This window comes from Canis lupus, chromosome 3 (genome assembly GCF_048164855.1).
Source record: "Canis lupus baileyi chromosome 3, mCanLup2.hap1, whole genome shotgun sequence".
Lineage (NCBI taxonomy): Eukaryota > Metazoa > Chordata > Mammalia > Carnivora > Canidae > Canis > Canis lupus.
This window is the reverse complement of record NC_132840.1, coordinates 45,971,354-45,996,358: the sequence shown is the minus strand read 5'-3', so window position 1 is coordinate 45,996,358 and position 25,005 is coordinate 45,971,354. Positions and strand designations below refer to the sequence as shown.

At 39.3% G+C, this 25,005-nt stretch overlaps 1 long non-coding RNA gene across 1 annotated transcript in view; it reads right to left on the bottom strand.

Annotated features, from left to right (window-relative positions):
* Positions 1 to 786: 786 nt before the first annotated feature.
* LOC140630485 (uncharacterized) overlaps positions 787 to 25,005 on the bottom strand; it is a 46,542-nt gene continuing 22,323 nt past the window's right edge. Inside the window, exons 4-5 of the long non-coding RNA XR_012028244.1 lie at positions 17,772 to 17,830; positions 787 to 1,195 (exon numbers count right to left, since the gene is read on the bottom strand). This is a non-coding gene — a long non-coding RNA (uncharacterized lncRNA). The remainder of the gene's footprint in view (positions 1,196 to 17,771; positions 17,831 to 25,005) is intronic.

The window sequence follows — 25,005 nt, the reverse complement described above, 5'->3', positions numbered from 1 at the left end:
ATTTAACCAAAGTCTTTCACAATCAATACAATAGTTAAGAGTAGAACCCAAGTCAATAAACTATACTTTATTGACTCTGGGCATTGCACAATCCATTCTTCTGGTAGATGTTCAGATGAATGAATGGATCTAGGAATAAATGAGTGAGGATAGGAAGATGTTGATTAAAGTCTTGTTAACTGTCAAGAGTCTACTCAAGGCTGGGGGCAGGTTGTGGGGTTCATACCATAGATCTATCATATACTCATGCTGGTGAAAGCCTTGCTAAATAAATTGCTTAAGCAAATCTCTCCAGCACCTACCTAATACATTGATTGATAGCCCCTGGGAGAACAATTCACTTAGGTCAGCTAAAGCTGAACCACTCAACCTAAATTCAGAAGTGCATGGAGGCATAGTTTCCCCCAGCCAGAAGCTCCATGTAAGGGCTCTGGATTCTCAGTCACTGGCCCTGATCTAACTCAGCCTTTTTTTCTGGCTCTGGCTCAGCCCTAGCCAGATGGAAGATATTTCTGAAGATGTAGGGTAGTTTAGGAGCTGTGGCTTCCAGATAACAGAAGTGCTAAGTGGGCTTTCGAATACCACACCAGAGGGACTAATGGGGTGTGAAATTTTCAAGAACTATGATTTCTTCCTGGGAGAAGAGGATATTAAAAAAAGTCATCTCTGCTTTGTCTAGGTGTTGGTAAGCACTGATTTTTTTCTATCCGTGGTCTTTTGATGAAATTGCCATGCCTGAGGACATCAAACAGACTTACCACCCAGACAGGACATAGTCTTGTCCAATTCAGATGTACAGGGCTCTCTGTTTCTTTTATTCAGCCATAGGAGGTGCAGTTTATGTTCCTCATGGAAACAAGGCCAGAGTCCCAGTCATAGAAGTTACAAAACAATAGGGAAGACCTGGTATCCACCCATCAGATCTGAGCACACGATAAATATCTTTCCAGCTCTTCTCTATGACTCCTGTTACTACATTTTTACTCTAGACACCCATAACTCATAGTCATTACCTCTGATGTGACAGAGAGTACTGAGACCAGCTATAAAACAGTGGTGATTGCAAGGCCCAGGATGGCTGGTTCCTGCTTCTTGAGAGAATAGTAGAGAGAAGCCTCAGGATATAGGGGACACATAAACTGGCTACAGTGTGGTCTGTTCTTTCATCTTTGGCAAAGCTGGTAGTTTATGGATCCTAGAGTAAAGAGAACAGAATTATTATTTCTGATATTTTGCAGTATAAAAATCAGGAAGATTTTTCACCTGTGCTATGTGCAAAGTTCTGATGAGGTTCTTTTTATCAAGTCTTGGCCCTAGAGACTCTTATAAACTATGTGGCAGAGGGACATGTAAAAACTGAATATATTTAAAGACCTAAATATAAGATCTGAAACCATAAAATTCCTAAAAGAAAACCTAGCCAGTAATCTCTTGGACATTGGCCTTAGCAACCTTTTTCTGAATATGACTCCTCAGGTAAGGGACAAAAAAAAAAAAAAAAAAAAAAAAAAAGGCAAAAATAAACTGTTGGAACTATATCAAACTGAATAGGTTTTTGCACAGCAAAGGAAACTGTCAACAAAACAAAAAAGGCAACCTACTGGATGGGAGAGGGTGTTTGCAAATAATATATCTGATAAGGAACTAATATCTAAAATATACAAAGAACTCGTACAGCTTAATACCAAAAACAAGAAAACAAATAATCTGATTAAAAACTGGGCTGAGGACTTGAATGTACTTTTTTTCAAAGAAGACAGAGAGGTGATCAACAGACACAGAATGCTCAATATCACTAATTGTTAGAAGAACACAAGTCAAACCCACAATGAGATATTGCCTCACACATGTAGGATGGGGGTTCTGGGATACCACAGTTTAACCAAGTCCACACAGAAAAAGGCTTAGTTCCCTGTGAAAGCAGCTTGGGCAGGACTTTCATTTTTGTAAGACTTTATGTCATTTACTATTTTAATTCTGGATCTAGCAATAACATTCCTGATACGGAACTGTGCCTTTGGGATGAAATAGCTCCCTATTTGAAACACTTCATTTTATTGGACTCCTAACAACTCACAGAGTGTCTTAAAAAAGTAGACATCTATCTTGAAGCAGCACAAATAGTGATGAAAACATGGTGCTCAAAGTTCCAGGTCCAAAAAGAACTCTGGGAAAGATGGCTGAGATAGTGTCATCACCATCTTCTAACTGTGGCTACATTCTTAAACCAGACCTGGGGAAAAGAATTATTCCTATAGACTTTCACTCCACCCCCAAATCTTCAACATTAAGTGCTGAGATTTTTTTTAAGTGCCAGAATATCTGTGAATCACTAGGTCTTGAAATGAAAAGTCTTCTATTTTCACACTACTCCTTAGGCATCTACCCAGCAAAATAAGCTAATGAGGAAAAGCTGGCCACGTTTCCTACAGGATTTAAGACACATACTCGTTTCCAAGAGTGGGCAAAAGATGATTTTGTGATAGCTTTAAGTAAAGATTAAATAAATCTGTGAGTCCGCAAGGCCTCCAGCAGGAATCTCTATTGAGGGGGAAAATGTTTTCTCTGTTTACAGACATCCTAGCAGTGACCTTTGCTATACAATTACTGGAGCACTTTCATACACTGCTAAAATTCTGGGTGGGTTTTTTTTTTTAAGATTTTATTTATTTATTTATGAGAGACAGAGAGAAAGAGAGAGAGGTGGCGCTAAACTGCTGAGCCACCAGGGCTGCCCTAAACTTATGACTCAGGGAGCATTTGTTCAATGGGTTCCAACCCTGTTGATTTTATTCATGGCAAGAAACTAAGTCTCTTCTAAGAAACCGAGTGGAATGGGTGAGGGCAAGGATTTGAGTGAATAAAATAGCTGATATTTGGAATGTGAATGAATTTCCATCCCAGCACAGTTTTTGTTTGTGTTTTTGCTTTTCTGTCTTTTTTTTAAGACTTTCTGAGGAACCTGCTATTCAAGATGGACACCTGATTGGAAGTTACAGGCATGGGCTGATGTGAGAGGAGGAGGAGAGGAAGGAGAGAGGCAGACAGACAAGGATGAAATCAGGAGGATATGAGATAAAGACAGGATATGAGGTGATGAAGACGGTGAAATAAAAGATGAAGCTGAGAAAGGGGGAGGCAATAAGTAGAAGTGAAAATAAAAGGAAAAAATTAAAAAGCATATATGTATAGAGGGATTGGAAGGGAATTAGGGAGAGAAAGGTGATACAAAGTGTGTTCCAGTGAGAGAAGCGAGAGGGAGAAAACAGAGTGCAAGTGAAAGCCTTCAAAAGAGAGAGAAGTTGGGCAGCCCAGGTGGCTCAGCGGTTTAGCGCCGCCTTCACCCCAGGGCCTGATCCTGGAGTCCCGGGATCGAGTCCCATGTCAGATCCCTGCATGGAGCCTGCTTCTCCCTCTGCCTTTGTCTCTGCCTCTTTCTCTGTGTGTGTCTCTCATAAATAAATAAAATCTTTTAAAAAGGGGGGGGGCGGGGGAGAAGTGATTATAAAGACAAAGAGGAAGGGAGTCATACCTGAGAGCTAAGTAGAAGAAAAACAGCTAGCACAAGAGAAAGCTCTCCATGGGCAGGGATGGAGGGATGTTGGCTGGTCCAGAGAAAACTGGGGTCTTCTCTTTCCTCTGATGTCCTGGACGTTTATCCCATGTTACAACCCCAAGCTGATGAGTTAGATGGTGAGGTGAAAATAATGGAAATGCCTCTACTTCATGCTGGTGGCCAGACTGCAGTGTGATTAACAATTCGAGAGATTGTTTTTCCAACTTTGATGCATATCTAGCATATGCTTAAATTTTTTTTTTATTAAAAAAAAGTTAATCCCTTCATGAAATTGAATTGTGACTACCTTGTTTAGATGACAGTGCCCTCTTTGGGGGCTGAGGCTCTGAGCCTGGGCATGCAGGGTTAGAAGTAAACCTCTTCCAAGAGGAGGTTCACTTTGGTTTCCTCTCCTAGCCTGCCTTTTGGGGCTAAGTGCTTAGCATTGTAGGAAAAAGTTGGCTGCAACATTAATGTTGTTCTTAGAGCCAGGGCCCATGGTAGGGACAGAAGTCTTAGGAGAGGATCTGGAGGGACCATGATGCTTATAAGACAATGTATTCTGAACTCCTGCACACTAGCAGGTCCAGATCTACAAAGCCATGGAACTCAGCATTAATCATGGTGTATTAGCAGAAAAGCTCATGAATAAGAAGGCATGGTCCTGATTATCAACTCAGACAGGCATGAAAATTCCTGCTTGAAAACTCACCACAGTATCATCTCATTGGTATTGTGCTTCTTGAAGAGAACTACAGTCTGATAATACAAAGTGATAAGGACCAGCCCCTCTCTGAAAAAGGAGATCCTCAGGCTGGGGTCAGGGTTTCCAAAGGTCATCAGATCCAGTCAACTGCCTCCAACTGGACCCCACACCCGTGGACTGGGAAGGACAGGCAAACACAACTCAGGGAGATGAAGTGGGAAGGCTGGAGCTACCATCCCACTCTATTGCATGCTCACCAAGCCCTTTTGTCCAATGAAATAATCTTGGTTATAACTACAGAGATCTGAATATTAGGGGAAACTTAGAAGTCAGTCCTCTCTGGATTTGTCATTAGAAAACCAACATTTGAGTTAAAGTCCTTCCTTTAACCAGTGGGATATCTTTTATTAAAAACTCAATCTTTAGGGTTCCCTGGGTGGCTCAGCGGTTTAGCGCCTGCCTTTGGCCCAGGGCGCGGTCCTGGGGTCCAGGGATCGAGTCCCGCATGGGGCTCCCTGCGTGGAGCCTGCATCTCCCTCTGCCTGTGTCTCTGCCTCTCTCTATGTCTATCATGAATAAAAAAAAAAAAAAAACCTCAATCTCTCTGAGCCTCAGTTTTTTCACCTGTAAAGTGGCATGATGATGCATTGTGGAAATTAAGGGCAACACAGGGCCAATGTCAACACCCTTCCAGTATATAATTGGTGACAATATATAAAAGCTTTATCATTACTGTCTTTAAAGAATCTGATGAGGGATCCCTGGGTGGCGCAGCGGTTTGGCGCCTGCCTTTGGCCCAGGGCGCGATCCTGGAGACCCGGGATCGAATCCCACATCGGGCTCCCGGTGCATGGAGCATGCTTCTCCCTCTGCCTGTGTCTCTGCCTCTCTCTCTCTCTCTGTAACTATCATAAATAAATAAAAATTTAAAAAAATTAAAAAAAAAGAATCTGATGATCTAAACAAAAATTCATGAAAACCACATTTCAGTTAGCTCAATGAGGAAGAAACAATTCTTTCATAAGTGCTGTTTTGGATTATGCTGAATTTATATGTACCCTTCCCTCTGCCCACCCCACCCCCCCGCCCGGGTATTTCCTCATACTCTGTATCCCAACATTCCCCAGGCAGATCCTAAGTAAACTTTGTGGTCAAGAAGAGGCCCTTGGTCATAAGGCTGCTTCCCCTGTAATGGTAGAAGCGTTCATTCTCCCACTCCCCCTCCACTTGCGTGACTAAAATTGAATTAATAGAATTCAACAGATTAAGAAAAGTAATGTCATCCCACAACTTCATTACCTTGTAAGAGATAATGGCAACTCCAGATCCCAGAGGGCAATTACAAAACTATAGCACATCATTCATGAATAAACCAAATACATCCACCCCCTTCCTGAGCTGATTTTCTGCCACCTTTCTGCAGTGCTTCAGAGAGAGCCTTTCAGCTCAGGGGTGCAGTGAGCCTCCCTTCTCAGCCCTCTACCTTCTCCTTTCTTAATCATCAGCAGGGATGACTGCTCTTTCAGCCATAGCATGTGAGGGAGAACTCAGTGCATAGCTGCATGTCAAGTGCCTATCCAATAATTATATATTACCTTTGCAAAAAATGTAATTTATTGTCTTAGGGATGCAAACTACAATAAGGGCTAGGATGCAGCTGTGCCTCATGAGTAACTAAATCTCAGATATTGCCAGGCACCAGGACTATTTAATCTTTCATGTATGCTCCTTGCAGATTGGCTTCTGTCCCTCAGATAGACATCTTCTACATGGCTGAATTCAACCTGGCCCCTGGATATGTGCCATTAGGTGTGACAAAAACTTTATCACCAGTGAGGTACTGAGGCTTGTTCTCTTATGCTTCAAGCTAAAGTATCAATAATAATAATAATAATAATAATAATAATAATAATTTTTTTAAAAAAAATCTCTAACCTATCTAGCTTAGGTCAAGGGTCTGGGTCTACTTTTAGAGCCATGACTACGTCCAGGGAAGCTGGATCAATAAAAATATGGCATCTCTTTTGGAAACCACAGTGTTGGAGTGATGAAAGAGGGACCTATTCCCAGTAGGAGAGGAGAAGGTAAGGTGTACTTTCTTGGAAACTCTAAGACCAAGCCAAAAAAAATCTATTATGATAGTGTAAGGATTTTTCAGAGACAAATCTAATGAAGATAGTTGCTTTTAATGTCAGGCCACCCTAAATGGGATTTTCTGCTTTGTTTGCCCATTTCTCCATTGCAATCACAGAAGCTTAGTTTTTTTGTGTTCACAGTGTTGATGTTGGATGAACTGGAAGAAATGGGACACTAAGTAACTCACCAACTGAAGATAGGGTCACTCTGACTTTGCAAACTCATTCTTTCCTACTTAAACTTTAATGATTGAGATCTTCAAAGCTGAACACTAGGCTCCTTTTTTTTCTCACTTTTTATTGAGGATATCACTTTTATTGAGGATATCATTCAAGTCATTATATACCATTATAAATATATGTAAGTGACACAGAGACATTTTTTTTTTCAGGACACAATTTATCTCTGAGCTCTAGACATATATAGTCAAATGCCTTCCTGATTTCTCTCCTTGAATGTTTCTGAAGCACACCAAATTTATCATGTAAAAACTATATTCATGACCTTCACCAAATTCTCTCAACTAGTCATCATCCACTGTGACCTAACAGATTAAATACAAATATTTTTCATCCGGTGTCATGAACCTGAAGCCTTCTTCTCCTTTAGCCCCTATACCTAATTCATTACCAAGACATTTACTAATTAAACACTTCTTCAAAATATCCATTCCTCTATGTATCAAATACAGTTTTAGTACAAGCTATAATTACTTTCTGCTTGAATTGCTAAAATGGCCTCTATTTGGTCTAATGTCCAACATTCCCACCTGCAGCAAAAGTGACCAGTTCAAAACTAAATAAAAGGACTTTGCTTACATTGTTAAAAATTCTTCAATGCTTACATTAACCTGAGGATAAAGCAAAAAATATTTCATGTTTCCGTGTGAAGCAGGTAGAAGTAAAGTTGGAGCCCCATACAGATTCAAATGCATTGAGTCCTGCATGACCCTCAATGACAATTTCAGCATGAAGGCCAATAGAAAACATTTGGGACATAGGACTCTTATCTTAATTGGCCTATACTCAAAGGATATCAGAGGTTTTTGATCTTGGGCATCTGACCCTTTAAGCAGTACTACATAAAGTATGTAAAGCATGGTTTCTGCTTAATTGTAGAAATGGATCCTTAAAAACTGACATACATGAAAAGACTCCAATCATAAAAATCAGAAAGATTCCCAGACATAAATAAAACATAGCTCAGAGACCTAAAATAAACCAGGCTCTGATGCAATATATAACTGTATGTGTGGAGGTTGTGTAGATGCATGTGAATATTGAGGAGAGATATCAAAGATAGCAAGGAGCTCATGTGAATTTCAAGTCCCCTAGAAATAATTTTGCTGTCAAAGTTTCAGATCAGCAAATATTAAGTTGTTTAATAAGCCATTTAACATAGTAGGTAAAAACATGGGCTCAGGAATACCTACCTCCAAACCTGGCTCTTGCATTTACTGCTGCACTCTGGGCAAGTTACTTAAACTACTTGTGCCTTATTGTTATCAATTATGAGAGGAGTGATGATAATAGTATCTACTTTATTGGATATATTCAGAAGATTAATTAATTTATGTAATTTAAGGGCATTCCATGTTCTAATCCCTGGATCCATGACTATCTTACTTATGGTGAGGAGACTTTACATCTATGATTATGATTAAGGGACTTGAGTTGAGAAAACATGAGGTACTGTATTTGAAGGATACTTTGACAATGAGAGCTTTTAGATCTGGAATAGCAAAAACTCTCATGCTTCTTCTTCCCTATTAACAACTGACTATAGTCTCTTTCCCACTCTACCCCACCCATCTACCCTGAGTTGAAACAGAAACACTGAATGTTTCTCCACTCAATCCCCAGCTGACCACCACCAGCCAATTGGTACTGGGAGATAAAACTAAACTAATTTACCTCCTTTTAGTTAGATGTGGCTAAAAGGCATTTCAGGTGGAGGGAACAAGAGTGGAGGGTCAAGCAGCAAAGCCTCAGCTATAAGGAAGCCTGAGAAGAATAGAATAATAATAATACTGATAATAGATAAATAGCATTCATTTTGTACTTGTTATATAATAAGCACCAGATACCTCAATTCTTATGACTCTGTGAGATAGGTACTATAATTACTTCTGTAATATGGATGGGGAAATTAAGCAATGGAGCAATAAATATCATGCACAAAGATGAATGCCTGATAAGCAATAGATTTGGTAGATCTGAGATTCAACTTTTGGTAGTTTTGCTCCAGAGTCTGCTCCTTAGCCTCTGCCATACTCTGGGGATAGACCTGGGTTATATTGTGGAGTGTCTTGAATGACAGGACCTATCCTATAGGCAATGGGTAATTACAAGAGGTTTCTGAATGGAATGCGATTATGCCAGAGCTGTGCTCCAGAAAGACTGATCTAGCATTATCCTGTGGATAGGCTCAGTAAACCACAAAAAGGAATGAAGAGCTAGGAGGAGGATCCCTAGCTCTTAGAATGAAGATCCAAGAAGCAGCATTTGGGAGGGAGAGGTAATAACTCGAGTTGGAAGAGGTACTTAAACTGCTCAGCTGGGAATCACTTTAGAAAATTATCGGTCCAAACTTTGAACTGAGCACTGGGAAAATCAGTTTATGTAGCTATAAAAGCCGAATGCAGGTGGCTAAGTTGATTGCTTTGATAGTTTCTAAACTGAGTAATACCATGTTAGAGAAAGGGAGGCTGTCTCCTTCAGGATGAAATATATTTGTGTTAATTGCACAGACATAAACATAAAGAATTAAAAGACTCAGAGAGAAAAAGAACCTCATAAAATTGATAATGGCTTTCTAGTATAAATCTCCAGGATGCGAGGGTATCAGGGCATGCTGAGATGATTCAGTTCAGTATCCCTTCCCTCTCTGCTGATGGCTACTCTAGACATGGCTGGTAGACAAACTAGATCCATAGCCAAACCCACAATTGTCATAGTAATTCCAAGACAAAGAAAGTTTGGGAGGACATATTACCCAGCCTAGTTTAAAGAAACTATTTTTCCTCAGATAGAAGAGTATTTACCCCTTTACTTAAATATACATACATATATATGTATATATATGTATGTTTATAAAGATTAAACCTCTTTAATGGTTTATTCTCTGTGACATTCACTTACATATCCCACATAGCCCTAGCAGACAAATATCTGTTTTCTTAGTATAACTTATCCCCTTGGAGGCACAATGTATTAGGCATTAAAGACAGTAGAAAGATGATCGTGCTTGGATTTATAGATTGTGAGACCCACTCAAATTCATCTAAAGGCTTCTATGCCTCAGTTTCCTCATCTGTAGGGTAGGCATAAACATTTGCTTGCACAATTGAAAGGTAAAATGAAAGACTGGATGTGAAAACTGTTTTGTAAACTGTAACACATCCACACAAATGTCAGTGCTGTTGTTATTTTTGTTGCTGTCATTATCCCCCTAAGGCTCACATAGAAAGGGTATTCTACATAGAGAGAAAATTGTGTATGAATGCATAGATCTTGAAACAGGATGGCAGGATCAGTGAGTGTCCAAGAATTATTTGAAATCACAGTGTATGTGCTCACTAGGGGAAGAGTGGGGGTCAGTATGAGTCAGTCAAGGACTGTGTGTGCCCTGCCAGGTAGCTACCAGGTGTTGAACTGAGCATTGAGTGTTGACCTTTGTCCAGATCAGGTGACATCCTGACCATCCCAACCTGACACATCTCCCCAACTCCATGATGGTTTTTACCTATTTTAACTCAACTTTCAGCTCTAGCAGAGACCATTTTTGTCTTCTGGGATGATGCTTGAGGATCCGGGATGACCTGTTCTGCTATGGAAAGATGGGCCTCTCTTCTGCTTGAGTCAAGTCCCTGCCCTAGAACTCATCAACATGTGTTAGTCTCCTTCAGATCAGGAAGGAGGCTGACAACAATAGGGGAAGAGACGATGATCAGAAGAGCTTATCTCTTATGATCTCATGGATAGGAGGAGGGAAAAGTTATTTATTAGATTTCTAATATGCTTTGCAAGTACTTTAATATTCATATAAGTATAAATCAGTATTGTTATTTCCATTTTTATAGATGAGGAAATAAGGCTGAGAGATGCCATATAAGATTCCTAAGCTACAACTGAGAGAGTGTGGGATATGTAAGTGAATGTCACAGAGAATAAACCACAACTCAAGTCTTAGTCTTCATTTTGCTCCATGGCAGAGAAGTATGATAAAAACTGCCATACAGGGACGCCTGAGTGGCTCAGTGGTTGAGCATCTGCCTTCAGCTTAGGTCATGATCCTGAGGTCTTGGGATCGAGTCCCACATCGGGCTCCCTGCATGGAGCCTGCTTCTCCCTCTGCCTATGTCTTTGCCTCTCTGTGTGTGTGTCTTAAATAAATAAATAAATAAATACTCTTAAAGAAAAAGAAAGACTGCCACGCAGGAATAAAGTCTTCTGGGATCTATCAGGGGAAGGTCTATAAATTGGCACTCATGGAAAATGAGGTGGCAGGGATTCACAGCACTGATGGTAAGGTCCCATTCATGCCACTTCCCTCCTTGCCTCTCCACTGTCTCTCAGATTCTCTCCTGCCCTTCCAGTGGATTCTTTACCCTGGAGACAGATAGATATCAAAGCACTTGGTCTCAAGCCTTACACAAAACAAAGGCTCAACAGCCGCTAGCTGTTATTTTCTAAATAAGAGTGAAACTCAGGCAGTGGCTTATCTTCTTTAAATACCTTCTATTACTTTCTACTCCTATTCATAAGAAATTCCTCATTTCGGGCCATTCTCACTTGTGCACCCTTTTCCTTGTTCAGGCTGAACAGTTGCACTTTTGACAACATTCCCAAATTCTTTGCTCCCATGTCTTAGCCTTGTGCTGCTTAGTCTGTGAATTGTTTACCAGATCAACTTCTCAGACACATAGTGTCCATTCAGCTGTCACTTCCTCATAGAAATCTTCCCTGACTCCTACTCTGGTTTTCATTCTGTGTGTTTTGTGCTCCTTCCATCCTAACATTCCCATAGCTTACAGCCATTATTTGTGTATTTATCTTCCTGGGATATAGTGACTTCCTCAGTCATGGACCATGTCTTATTGACATTTCATCCCTAGTGCCAAGCCTGAAGACCCATAGTGGATGCATAGGGTATGTTTATAGAGGAAAAGAATACTTTTCTCCAGTGGAAAGGCTCTTTGCTCCTTCACTTTTTGCCTCAATAACTCTTCTATATCACCATTCTTCAAGGCTGGGGTTAGTTTTCCACATCTTCCATGAAGTTTACCTCACCTCTCTCTCCTTCCTATGAGGACAAATACACTCTTTTCCCCCTGAGTTCCCGTCTGCACTGGTAGCCAAACTATATGCCACTGTAAGTGTAAGAAGGGAGAAGAGGCTTTTTTTCTGTTCAGAATTAAAACCAAATAGATCTTAATGACTGTGTTTGTATCACTGTGACACTGGATTTTAGTAAGGCAAGTTTTTTGGAAGAGTTATAGAAATGTAAGGGTGCCATAGTTATCCAAATTCACATATAGCCTTTTACTGGAAACATTTTGAGCACATGCTAATAAGAAATTGTGTGCTCATCAGTAATGCAGCATTATGTCAGGATGCTGTAATAGGAAAGTACACTAATTTTTGCACAGTCACTTCCTTGGGGAAGGTGACACCTAAACAAATTCAGAAAGATTGTTCTCAATTAGATTTGAAATGGAGTTCCCTGAGGACCAGACACCTTCTCTGAAAAGTGTTGCATATAAACAAGTGGAAATATATTCATGAAACTGTGTTGGTCTGCTCAAAAGGTGTTGGGATGGTTTAGAAGAGTAATTGAGGTACCTGTTTCCCACAGTGAAGATCTGATTGTTCTTACTGCTCCTTTGAATTTAGACTACTAATGTAGCTGAACCATGGGCAGCTTTCCAGGGTTTGGAAAGAAAACTTCTCACTACCTGGAATGCCTGCTTTTCACTCTTACCTAAGCTAGAAATGAATTTCTGTTCAGCCATTTCATTAGAGTCTGCTAGTGTTCACAGTTTAGCCCACCCCAACACACTTTTCCATGACCAACAACTTGGAATTTAACTACAGACTGCATTTTAATGTTCTGTAACTGAGGTGTGCATGTGTATGATAGTGGCACCTCAACGTAAGGCCTTCGAGAGCTGGATCATGATTTCTGCTTCAGTATTTAGGGCATAATTTTCACTTTTTTCCTCTGGTCTATTTTTGGGAGCATTTGTGTAAATTTCATGTTACATTTTCCTTCAGTGACTGGAAGGGCTCACTGGTAAAGACATGTAGTCCTAAACGTGTATGTGTATAGGTTTTAAATCATGTATTTAACTTCTTTAATACTTATTAGAAGTAATCTGACTTTTCTCATTATTTTGTGTGTGTTTCAAGTTATATTTTTCTAGGAATCTGTCCATACCATCTAATTATTCAAATTTACTAGCATAGCGTTATTCAAATATTATTTTATTAGAGTTTTATTGTCTCTACTAATGTCATCTTTTTCAATCCTGGTAGTATGAAATTCTTTATTCTTTTTTTAAAATCAGTCTCTGTAGGACTTATTTACTTTATGAATCTGTTTTTTTAAAAAACAACTTTTGACTTTCTTGACCAGATTTACTAAACATTTGCTTCTCTTTCACCAATTTCTGCTTTTACATTTAATATTTCCTAAGGTTTGCATTTAAACACTTAGGACTGTACCAGGCACATAGTAACCACTCAATAAATGTTAGTTTTATTAATGTAAAGACTAGTACTAGAGACTCAGCTCAGGGTGTGTGTTATTAGGGTTTATTAGAAACTAGAACTTTGGGGCTTCTGGATGTCTCAGTCAGTTAAATGTCTGCCTTTAGCTCAGATCCTGATCTCAGGGTCTTGGGATCAAGCCCCACATTGGGTTTCTTGTTTAGCAGGGAGTCGGCTTCTCCTTCTCCCTCTCCCTCTGCTCCTCCCCTCTACTTGTGTTCTCACTCTCTCTTAAATAAATAAATAAATAAATAAATAAAATCTTAAAAAAATAAAAGGAAAGAAAAACTAGAACTTTTACCATCTCCTACATAAGGAGACCTCCGAAAATTTTCAATCTATTTGGCTACATCAAGGCTTTTATTCTAATATATATTATGCAGATACATTCTTTCCATTGTTCTTCATTTCTTCTGGAACCTTTGTGTTTCTAGTTGGGGGCATTTTCTTTCTGCTGAAAATCTCCTTAAGTATCCATGGATCTTCTAGTAATAAATACTTACATTTATCTATATCTAAAATGTTTTACTTTCATCTTCATATCTGAAGCATTAGAAGTGGTTTTCTCTTAATATTTCAAAGTTGCCATCCTAGTGTCTTCCAGTTGCTATTGTTTCTATTGAAACATTAGCTGATAGTGTTATTTTTGTTCATTCCTTCTGGAGGAAAATTTCCCTTTTCTCCTGCTTATAAGTATGTTTTCCTTTAGGGGCATTTGGGTGGCTCAGTTGGTTAAGCACCTGACCCTTGATTTTGGCTCAGGTCATAATCTCAGGGTCATGAGATCAAGTCCCATGTTAGGCTCCACACTCAGCTTGGGGTCTGCTTGAGATTCTCTCTTTCCCTCTGCCCTACTCCCCACTCACTCATTCTCTCTCAAAATAAATAAACAGATTCTTTAAAAAATATTTTATTTTAGTTTTTAGCAATTCAGGTTTGATGTATCTTTGTGTCTTTTAATTCTTGAAGTTCTTTCACTATTCTTTATATTCTCCAAATGAATGAAACCATATAATGTTTGTCTTTCTCCAATTGACTTACTTCACTCAGCATAATACCCTCCAGTTCTATCCATGTTGAAGCAAATGGTGGGTATTCATCTTTTCTGATGACTGAGTAATATTCCATTGTATACGTAGACCACATCTTTTTTATCCATTCATTTGTCGATGGACACCGAGGCTCCTTCCACAGTTTGGCTATTGTGGACATTGCTGCTATAAACATTGGGGTGCAGGTGTCTCAGAGTGGGAATTATCAGAGAGGGTGACAGAACATGAGAGACTCCTAACTCTGGGAAATGAACAAGGGGTAGTGGAAGGGGGAGGCAGGTGGGGGGATGGGGTGACAGGGTGACGGGCACTGAGGGGGGCACCTGACAGGATGAGCACTGGGTGTTATACTATATGTTGGCAATTCAAACTTCAATTTCGAACGATTATTTCCTCATATAATATTTTCCCCATTCTGTCTTTTTTTGTACACATACAGGTACACATACATGCATATACATACATGCATGTTGTACACATATGCATATATATGTAGGCATATACATTCACCATTTCCCATATATCTCCTAAGCTAGTTTCTATATTTATATGTTTTATCTATGTTTAAATCAAGATATATCATTAATACCTTCTTCAATTATGCTTAATCTGCTATGAAACTAATTTAGTTTGAATTTCTTAATTCTATTTATTGTCTTTACCTTTATAATTTGTCTCTTTTATAAATTCTACTTCTCAGGTAAAAATCTGTACCTTGTTATCTAATTTTTAAAATATATTCATTATATTTGTTTTAAACTCCATGTCTGAAGGGGAAGTGGGCAGGGGGTTGGGGTGACTGGTTGATGGGCAATGAGGGGGGCACTTGGTGGGATGAGCACTGGGTGTTACGCTATATGTTGGCAAATTGAACTCCAATAAAAAATTTAAAAAATAAAAATAAAAATAAATAAATAAAATAAATAAATAAACTCCATGTCTGATACCCACTAGCATCTATTCATCTTATGGGTCTACTTCCCATGTTGGTGGGCTTTCTGTTTACTTCTTTTTCAGTCACATAATCTTTTCTCCTAGTATTACTGGCAAGCAGGCAAGCATTCATTGACTATCAAATGTGTGTATGAAAAATTGTAAAGATCATTCAAATTCTGGCTGATAGTATCTTTCTCCAGAATGAGATTATACCTGCCTCTAACAGATAATTAGGATAAAAAAATAACCTTAATTTAGTCAGAAAGTAGGGTCATTTCAAACAGAACTTCAGACATTTTAAGGGTTTTTTTTGTCTCTACTTCATCTTAACTCTGAGTGCATAACCCTCTGTGGGTCCCAGTGTAACATATGGGCTGCTTGGTGGCCTTTTGTCCTTAGTAAGCTTTGAACTCCCATTTTGTTTCCCTATCTCCATTAGACTTCCAGAATCTCTACTTGTCTTCTAAGCTTCTTATTTTCCATGTGTCTGCTTATTTTTATGGGCATTCAGTAACCATTTAGGGAGTGGCAAATGTTCAGATAAAATCAGTACTAAATGTTGTCTCTGAATCTCTTTTTAAGATCTTGATCCCTCAATTCTTTCCTTATTTTGAGCTCTCTAATGCTTTCAATTCCCCCCCACACACACATTTTGACAAGCTTTTCTAGTCATCTTTGATAGAATGTTCTGCTGATACTTATTTATTGTTACCAGAAGCAAAAATTTTATTTTTTAGTCTAGATCATGAAAAATCATAGGAATTTTGGTATTCTGGAGATAATGTGATAAAAAAAAAGAGTTATATCATGGGGCACCTGGGTACCTTAGTTGGTTGAGCATCCAACTCTTGGTTTTGGCCAGGTCATGATGTCAAGATCACAATATCAAGTCTTGTGTCAGGCTCCATGCTGAGTGGAGAGCCTGCTTAAGATTCTCTCTCCCTCTCCCTCTTCCTCTCCTGCTTTCTCTCTGTCTTTCAAGTAAATAAAATATTTTTTAAGAGAGTTACATCAGACTTTTAATCTGATGGTAGTATGGAGGGCCATTTGATAGTAATCTACAAAAGTAAATTAATAGGGGATGGTCATAAATATAATAAGAGTTTTTATTAAGTATTCGGGATATACTAAGTGCTTAGTGTGTTTTCCTTCTTGCCTTCAGTATTTCAGTATTTTCCATAAAATTAATTCAAATAAATTCAAAGGTTATTTTGGTCCTCAATTAAGTGTAAAATAGGGAAGACTGACTGAGAAGTAGTTAAAAACTCACATTCCTGAACTATTTTTATAAGTAAAAAAAGAAATAATGAACTTATATGGGAAAACACATAGTTTTTGTGTTTCTGGTCAATGTCAGTGTCATACTGAAGAGTGAATAAAAAAAATCATCCCTCTCAGTAGAATGAACGTTTAAATACAGATAGATAGGCCTATAGATAAATGATAGATAGGTAATAGAGAAAGACAGATACAGATGTAGATATATAGACATATATAGAAACACAAATGCACACACACAAACCTGGGGAAAGAAGGACAGATTGGGGAAATCATTCTGAGAGAACAAAAGGAAGGAGCTGAGTTTGGAAGATGAGTAGGAGTTAGACATATAAAGGATAAGAAAAAAGCTTTGTAGATTAAGTACAGAAAAACTTGACAGCAAGCTCTGTTGGGAGATCCAAGTTTTCCAAATTTTAAATTTTCACTTAAAAGCTTAGATTTATCAACAATACACAACATCAGCTGCTTTCCTTGAAGTTTCATTAATGTTTAGAAAATATCCTATCCCATGAAAAGAAAAATCACTTGGCCAGCTTGCCAACCAAGTAATTGTGTGTGTGGTTTTCCTCAATATAACTATTATGCTTCGACACACATCAGAAGTGTTTAAGGTATATTCCCCATTTTACTTTACAGAACATGGAAAGATAATCACTCAAGGAATGAAATTTAGTAACATTTATAATTTATAATTTTTACTGCTTCATCAAGGACATCTTAGAGGATAACTGGCTTATTTTATTATATTTTATTTTTTAAAAGATTTTATTTATTTATTCATGAGAGACAGAGAGAGAGGCAGAGGCACAGGCAGAGAGAGAAGCAGGCTCCATGCAGAGGCACAGGCAGAGGGAGAAGCAGGCTTCATGCACAAGCCCGACGTGGGACTCGATCTGGGGTCTCCAGGATCAGACCCAGGGCTGAAGGCGGCACTAAACCACTGAGCTACTCAGGCTGCCCAATTAGCTTGTTTCATATTCTGGGTTCTGTTTTGTTGTTATTGTGCATATGTGGCACTGACGAGTACCATGACTATACTGTGGGACCACTATCTTGATCCAGAGCATGGGACCAAGGGTTGTCTCCAGCTTTGATTTTATCCCCTCAGTACAAATGTCAGACTAGCTGTATTATGAAGACTTGAGAATTGCTGATGTTAGGACTTAGAATGTAGAAAAAATCCTCTCTCTTCTCCTCCTCCTCCATTTCCTGCTCCTCCTGTTTTCCCCCCTCCTTCATCAGTCTGCTGTCCCTGAATTTTACAGACACCTTTCTTATGAGTAGGAAGTGATGGATGCTAAACCATCTGTAGATTGGAGAATATTCTGGCTCACCACTGGTTCTGACTCCTTTTTCCAGTGTCTGCTCTGCATTGACTCATCCAACCTTCATGCTGTCAAAGCAAATAAAATAAGAGAATGTCAGTGCTAGGGGAGGAGGGGCAAGATGGCAGAAGAGTAGGGGTCCTCAACTTACCTGGCCCCACCAACTTACCTAGATAACTTTCAAAACATCCTGAACACCTATGAATTCAACCTGACATTTAAAGAGAGAAAAGCTGGAATGCTACAGAGAAAAAATAATTTCACTTCTCACAAGATAGGAAGGCAGAAAAATAAATAAATAAATAAATAAATAATAGGGGAGGGGCACCACGAGTAGCAGGGCAGAACAGAAGGAAAGCCCAGCCCTGCAGAAGTGGGAACTTTAAAAATACACCCTGGATTTTTCCCAACAGAAAAGTGTTTAGGAGGTAAACCGAGGAACATCTCAAGAGCCACAGTGAAGCCTCAAGATTCCCAGAGTCACTAATAGAGGAAGTACACCCGGGGGGAAAGCTCACCGCAAACCTCAGGCCAATATAGGTAAAGGGCTGGAGCACTGCAGCCTTCCAGGCATTTGGGAGAAGCCAATCAGTTAGGTGGGCCAGCTCTGGACAGGTGGCTGTACCCTGTTCCCTGCAGGACACACAGCCCCCAAAGCATGGGTCCAGCAGCACAGCTCCTCAGATACCAGGGCACCCAATTGGACAAAGCCAATGATGCTGCCTTCCCCCTGGGACAGGCAGAAGCAGGGAGGGCACAGGACGGCAAGAACTCTCCTGCCACTGGGCACCCCCAAGCTGTGCAGATCAGTCCACCCACACTTGCCCCAGGAGCATCTAGGCCAATGTGGACTGGGAGCTGTGGTTAGTTACTCATGGGGAGCTCAACTCCAGAGTTGGAAATCTGGCCACCACCATTTTGTTGTTTTTCCTCCTTGTTTCACCTTGTGCCTGGGAAGGGAAGTGTTGCCAGAAAACAAAAGCCTCACAGGGTAAACAGCTCACACAAAGCCGGGTAGCCAGCAGAGGGTGGAACATATCTGCCCAGGAACAGACTCCTGAGAATCAGGACAGCAAACCCCTCTCCTGGGAAGAACTGCTGGAAGCACAATGAAAGAGCAAGTTTACTGACCAAGCAGCGCTGGAAGGCTCCAGGACAGAGGGAAAATTGAGGGAAAATAGTATCAAGGGAAAAGGTTCCCCCTTTTTATTTTTTCCTTTTTCCATTACAACTCATTTTTTATATCAGACTAAAAATTTCCAATTTTTTCTCTTTTCCTACTTTAACTACAATATATTACCAGCTCTTCATTTTTAAGTTTCTTCCTTTTTGACTTTTATATTTTTACAATTATATGTCTTAGATATATTTTTCACTTCTTGATTCCCTTCAACGTTTTCAATTTAATTTTGGAAGATATATGAGATATGGGTTCTTCTTCTTCTTCTTCTTCTTCTTCTTCTTCTTCTTCTTCTTCTTCTTCCTTCTTCTTCTTTTGTTTTCTCTGCCTCATTTTGGTCTACAATGGCAGAAGTTAATACCTTCTAAAAAATGGCCAGCATACATCCAGAACCAAGTGGAATACCATGCTGGTTCATCTGTGAGAATATATTCTCTCTTCCTTCCCATTCTGTCCCCCTCGTTTATATTTTTCATGTTTTGATTGTCAATTTTGGGGCTTTCTCTAAATATTGCTGGTTTAGGGCAGCCTGGGTGGCTCAGTGGTTTAGCGCTGCCTTCAGCCAAGGGGGTGGTCCTGGGGGCCAGGGATTGAGTCCCACATCAGGCTCTCCCTCTGCCTGTGGATCATGGAATGGAGCCTGCTTCTCCCTCTGCCTGTGTCTGTGCCTCTGTCTGTCTCTCTGTGTGTGTGTCTCTAATGAATAAATAAATTAAATCTTTAAAAATAAATAAATAAATATTGCTGGTTTATATAAATTTGAGATTGAGCATCTTCTAATATACATAACAAAATATACTCAGAACCAAGAGGATCACCCTTCAGGACCCCTGAGGTAGACTATATTCTCTCTCCACTACCATGTCTTTACCAACACCATCCCCAAGCCACCCTTTTTTTTTTTTTCATTTTTTTCTCTTTTTCCTCTACTTTTTTTCTTTTTTCTTCTTGTTTGGGGCTTTAAGCCTTTTATCATTTACTACTTGGTTTTAAAACTTGTTTTTCACTTTACTGGTCCTTTTGTTTTATTTTGTTCTGACCTTTGTTTCATTTTCTGGTCTCAGACCTCATCAGAAACATCTAGGGGTGGATTTTACTTGGGTCGTGGTTCATGTTTTTGACTCTGCTCGCTCCTATAGCCACTCTGCACTGAACAAAATGACTAAAAGGAATAACTCACCACAAAAGAAAGAACTGGAAAGAGTATTCTGCCACAGTTACAGAATATGATTTTTAATTTGATGTCAGAAAGCCAATTCAGAAGCACAGTTATAAAGCTACTGGTGACTCTGGGAAAAAGCATAAAGGACTCTAGAGACTTCGTTACTGCAGAATTGAGATCATATCAGGTTGAAAACAAAAATAAATTAAATGAGATGCAATCCAAACTGGATGTCGTAACTGCTAGGGTTAATAGGGTGGAAAAGTGTGTGAGTGACATAGAAGACAAGTTAATTGTAAGTAAGGAAGCTGAGGAAAACAATTAAGAGACCATGGGGAAAGGCAAAGGGAAATAAATGATAGCCAGAGAAGGAAGAATCTTTGTATAACTGGGGTTGCAGAAGAGGCTGAGAGGGAGAGAGGGAGACACAAAGTATATTTGAACCAATCATAGTGAAGAATTTCCCTAATTTGGGGAGAAAAACAGACATTCAGATCCAGGTGTTAAAAAGGTCCTCCCCCACCCCAAAATTAATAAACACCATTTAATACCTTGATATTTAAAGATGACACTTGCAAATTCCAAACATAAAGAGAAAATCCTTAAAGCAGCAAGAGACAAGAGATTCTTCACTTATATGGGGAGAAATATCAGACTAACAGCAGACCTCTCCACAGAGACCTGGCAGGCCAGAAAGGGCTGGCAGAACATATTCAGGGTACTAAAGAGAACAACATTCAGCCAAGAATACTATATCCAGCAAGGCTCTCATTCAGAATAGGAGGAGAGATAAAGAGCTTCCAAGATAGGCAGAAACTGAAAGAATATGTGACCACCAAACCAACTCTCCAAGAAATATTAAGGGGGACCCTGTAAAAGAAAGAGGAAGCCCCAGGAAATAATCCACAAAAACTGGGACTGAATAGATTTTACGATGACACTAAATCCATATCTTTCAATAGTTACTCTGAATGTGAATGGGCTAAATGATCCCATCAAAAGATGCAGGTTTCGACTGGATTAAAAAAAAAGCAAGATCCATCTATGTACTGTCTACAAGAGACTTATTTTAGAGCTAAGGACACTTGCAGCCTGAAAATGAAAGGGTGAAGAACAATTTATCATTCAAATGGTCCTCAAAAGAAAGCTGGGTGCGGTAGCAATCCTCATATCAGATAAATTAAAGTTTATCCCAAAGACTGCAGTAAGAGATGAAGAGGGACACTTCATCAAGTATATCATACTTAAAGGGCCTATCCAACAATAAGACCTAACAATCATGAATATTTATGCCCCTAATGTGGGAGCTGCAAGTATATCAATCAATTAACAACCAAAGACATACTTCAATAAAAATACACTAATAGTAGGAGACTTCAACATGGCACTTTCTGCAAATGACAGATCTGCTAAGAACATCACCAAAGAAACAAGGGCCTTAAATGACACACTGGACCAGATGGACTTCACAGATATTTACAGAACTTTCCATCTGAACGCAAGTGAATACACATTCTTCATGTGTACACAAAGTGCACATGAACCTTTCTCCAGAATAGACCACATACTGGGTCACAAATCAGGTCTCAACTGATACCAAAAGATTGAGATTGTCCCCTGCATATTTTTAGACCACAGTTCTTTGAAAGTAGAACTCAATAACAAGAAGAAATTTGGAAGAAACTCAAACACAAGGAGGTTAAAGAGCATCCTACTAAAAGATGAATGGGTCAACCAGGAAATTAGAGAAGAATTAAAAAGATTTATGGAAACTAATGAACATGAAGATACATCGGTTCAAAATCTTTGGGATACAGCAAAAGTGGTGTTAAGAAGGAATACTTCTCAGTATAAGCCTCCCTCAAAAGAAACTGGAAAAACTCAAAATACAAGCTAACCTCACACCTAAAGGTATTGGAGAAAGAGCAGCAAGTAAAACCTACACCAGGCAGAAGAGGGAGATAATAAATATTAGAACATAACTCAATGAAATAGAGATCAGAAGAACTGTAGACAGATCAACAAAACCAGGAGTTGGTTCTTTGAAAAAATTAATAACATACGGGCTCCCTGTGTGGAGCCTACATCTCCCTCTGCCTGTGTCTCTGCCTCTCTCTCTCTCTCTCATAATAAATAAATAAAATATTTTTTAAAAAAGAATTAATAACACAGATAAACCATTAGCCAATCTTATTAAAAAGAAAAAGAGGGATCCCTGGGTGGCGCAGCAGTTTAGCGCCTGCCTTTGGCCCAGGGCGCGATCCTGGAGACCCAGGATCGAGTCCCACGTCGAGCTCCCGGTGCATGGAGCCTGCTTCTCCCTTTGCCTATGTCTCTGCCTCTCTCTCTCTCTCTCTCTCTCTCTGTGACTATCATAAAATAAAAAAGAAAAAGACTCGAATAAAATCACAAATGAAAGAGGAGAGATCACAATGTATACCAAGAAAATACAACTGATTTTAGAAAAGTATTATGAGCATCCATATGCCAACAAATTAGGCAATTTAGAAGAAATGGATGCATTTCTGAAGTACAACAAATTATCAAAAATGGAATAGGACAAAACAGAAACCATGAACAGGCCAATACCCAGGGAGGAAATTGAGGCAGTCATCAAAAACCTCCCAAGACACAAAGCCCAAGGCCAGATGGCTTCTCAGGAGAATTTATCAAACATTTAAAGAAGAAATAACACCTATTCTACTAAAGCTGTTCTGCAGGATAGAAAGAGATGGAATACTTCCAAACTCGTTTTATGAGGCCAGCATCACCTTGAATCCAAAACCAAAGACCCACCAAACAAGGAGAATTATAGACCAATATCCCTGATGAATTCGGATGTGAAAATTCTCAACAAGATACTAGCCAATAGGATGCAACAATACATTAAGAAAATTATTCACCATGACCAATCCCATCCTGGGATTTTTCCCCAGGATGCAAGGTTGGTTCAACACTCATAAAACAATCAATGTGATAGATCACATGAAGAAAAGAAAAAACAAAACCACATGATCCTCTCAATAGATGCAGAGAAAAATTTGACAAAATACAGCATCCATTCCTGATCAAAACTCTTCAGAATGTAGGGATAGAGGGAACATTCCTCAGCATCGTCAAAGCAATCTACAAAAAGCCCACAGAAAACATCATTCTCAACAGGGAAACCTGAGAGCCTTTCCCCTAAGATCAGGAACAAGACAGGGATGTCCACTCTTACCATTGCTATTCAATATAGTACTAGAAGTCCTAGCCTCAGCAATCAGGCAACAAAAAGAAATAAAATGCATTCACATTGACCAAGAAAAACTCAAACTCTCCCTCTTCGCAGAGGACATGATACTGTATATAGAACACTCAAAAGACTCCACCCCAGGATTGCTAGAACTCATACAGCAATTCAGCCATGTGCCAGGATACATAATCAATGTCCAGAAATCAGTAGCATTTCTATACACTAACAATGAGAATGAAGAAAGAGAAATTAAGGAGCCAATCCCATTTACAATTGCACTCCAAAGCATAAGGTACCTAGGAATAAACCTAACCAAAGAGGTAAAGGATCTATACCCTAAACACTACAGAACACTTCTGAAAGAAATTGAGGAAGACACAAAGAGATGGAAAAATATTCCATGCTCATGGATTGGAAGAATTAATATTGTGAAAATGTCTATGCTACCCAGGGCAATTTACACATTCAGTGCAATCCCTATCAAAATACCATGGTCTTTCTTCACAGAGTTGGAACAAATCATCTTAAGATTTGTGTGGAATCAGAAAAGATCTCAAATAGCCAGAGGAATATTGAAAAAGAAAACCAGAGTCAGGGGCATCACAATGCCAGATTTCAAGTTGTACTACAAAGCTATGATCAACAAGACAGTGTGGTACTGGCACAAAAATAGACACATAGATCAATGGAACAGAACAGAGAACCCAGAAAAGGGCCCTCAGATCTATGGTCAACTAATATTGGACAAAGCAGGAAAGACTATCCACTGGAAAAATGATAGTTTCTTCAATAAACGGTGCTGGGAAAATTGGACAGCTACGTGCAGAAGAATGAAACTAGACCATTCTCTTACACCAGACACAAAGATAAACTCAAAATGGATGAAAGATCTAAATGTGAGACAAGAGTCCATCAAAATCCTAGAGGAGAACACAGGCAACACCCTTTTTGAACTTGGCCACAGCAACTTCTTGCAAGATACATCTCTGAAGGCAAGGGAAACAAAAGCAAAAATGAACTATTGGGACTTCATCAAGATAAGCTTTTGCACAGCAAAGAAACAGTCAACAAAACTAAAAGACAAGCTACAGAATGGGAGAAGATATTTCCAAATGATATGTCAGATAGAGGGCTAGTATCCAAGATCTATAAAGAACTTATGAAGCTCAACACCCATGGAACAAACAATCCAATCATGAAGTGGGAAAAAGACATGAACAGAAATTTCACCAAAGAAGACATACACATGGTCAAAAGCACTTGAGAAAATACTCATCCCTTGCCATCAAGGAAATACAAATCAAAACCACAATGAGATACCACCTCACACCAGTGAGAATGGTGAAAATTAACAAGACAGGAAACAACAAATGTTGGAATCAATGTAGAGAAGGGGTTACTTACCCTCTTGCACTGTTGGTGGGAATGTGAACTGGTACAGCCACTCTAGAAAACTGTGTGGACCTTTCTCAAAGAGTTAAAAATAGAATTACCCTAAGACCCAGCAATTGTAGTACTCGGGATTTACCCCAAATATACAGATGCAGTGAAAGACCGATACATCTGCACCCCAATGCTTATAGCGGCAATGTCCACAATAGCCAAACTGTGGAAGGGCCTTGGTGTCCATTGACAGAAAAATGGATAAAGAAGATGTGGTCTATGT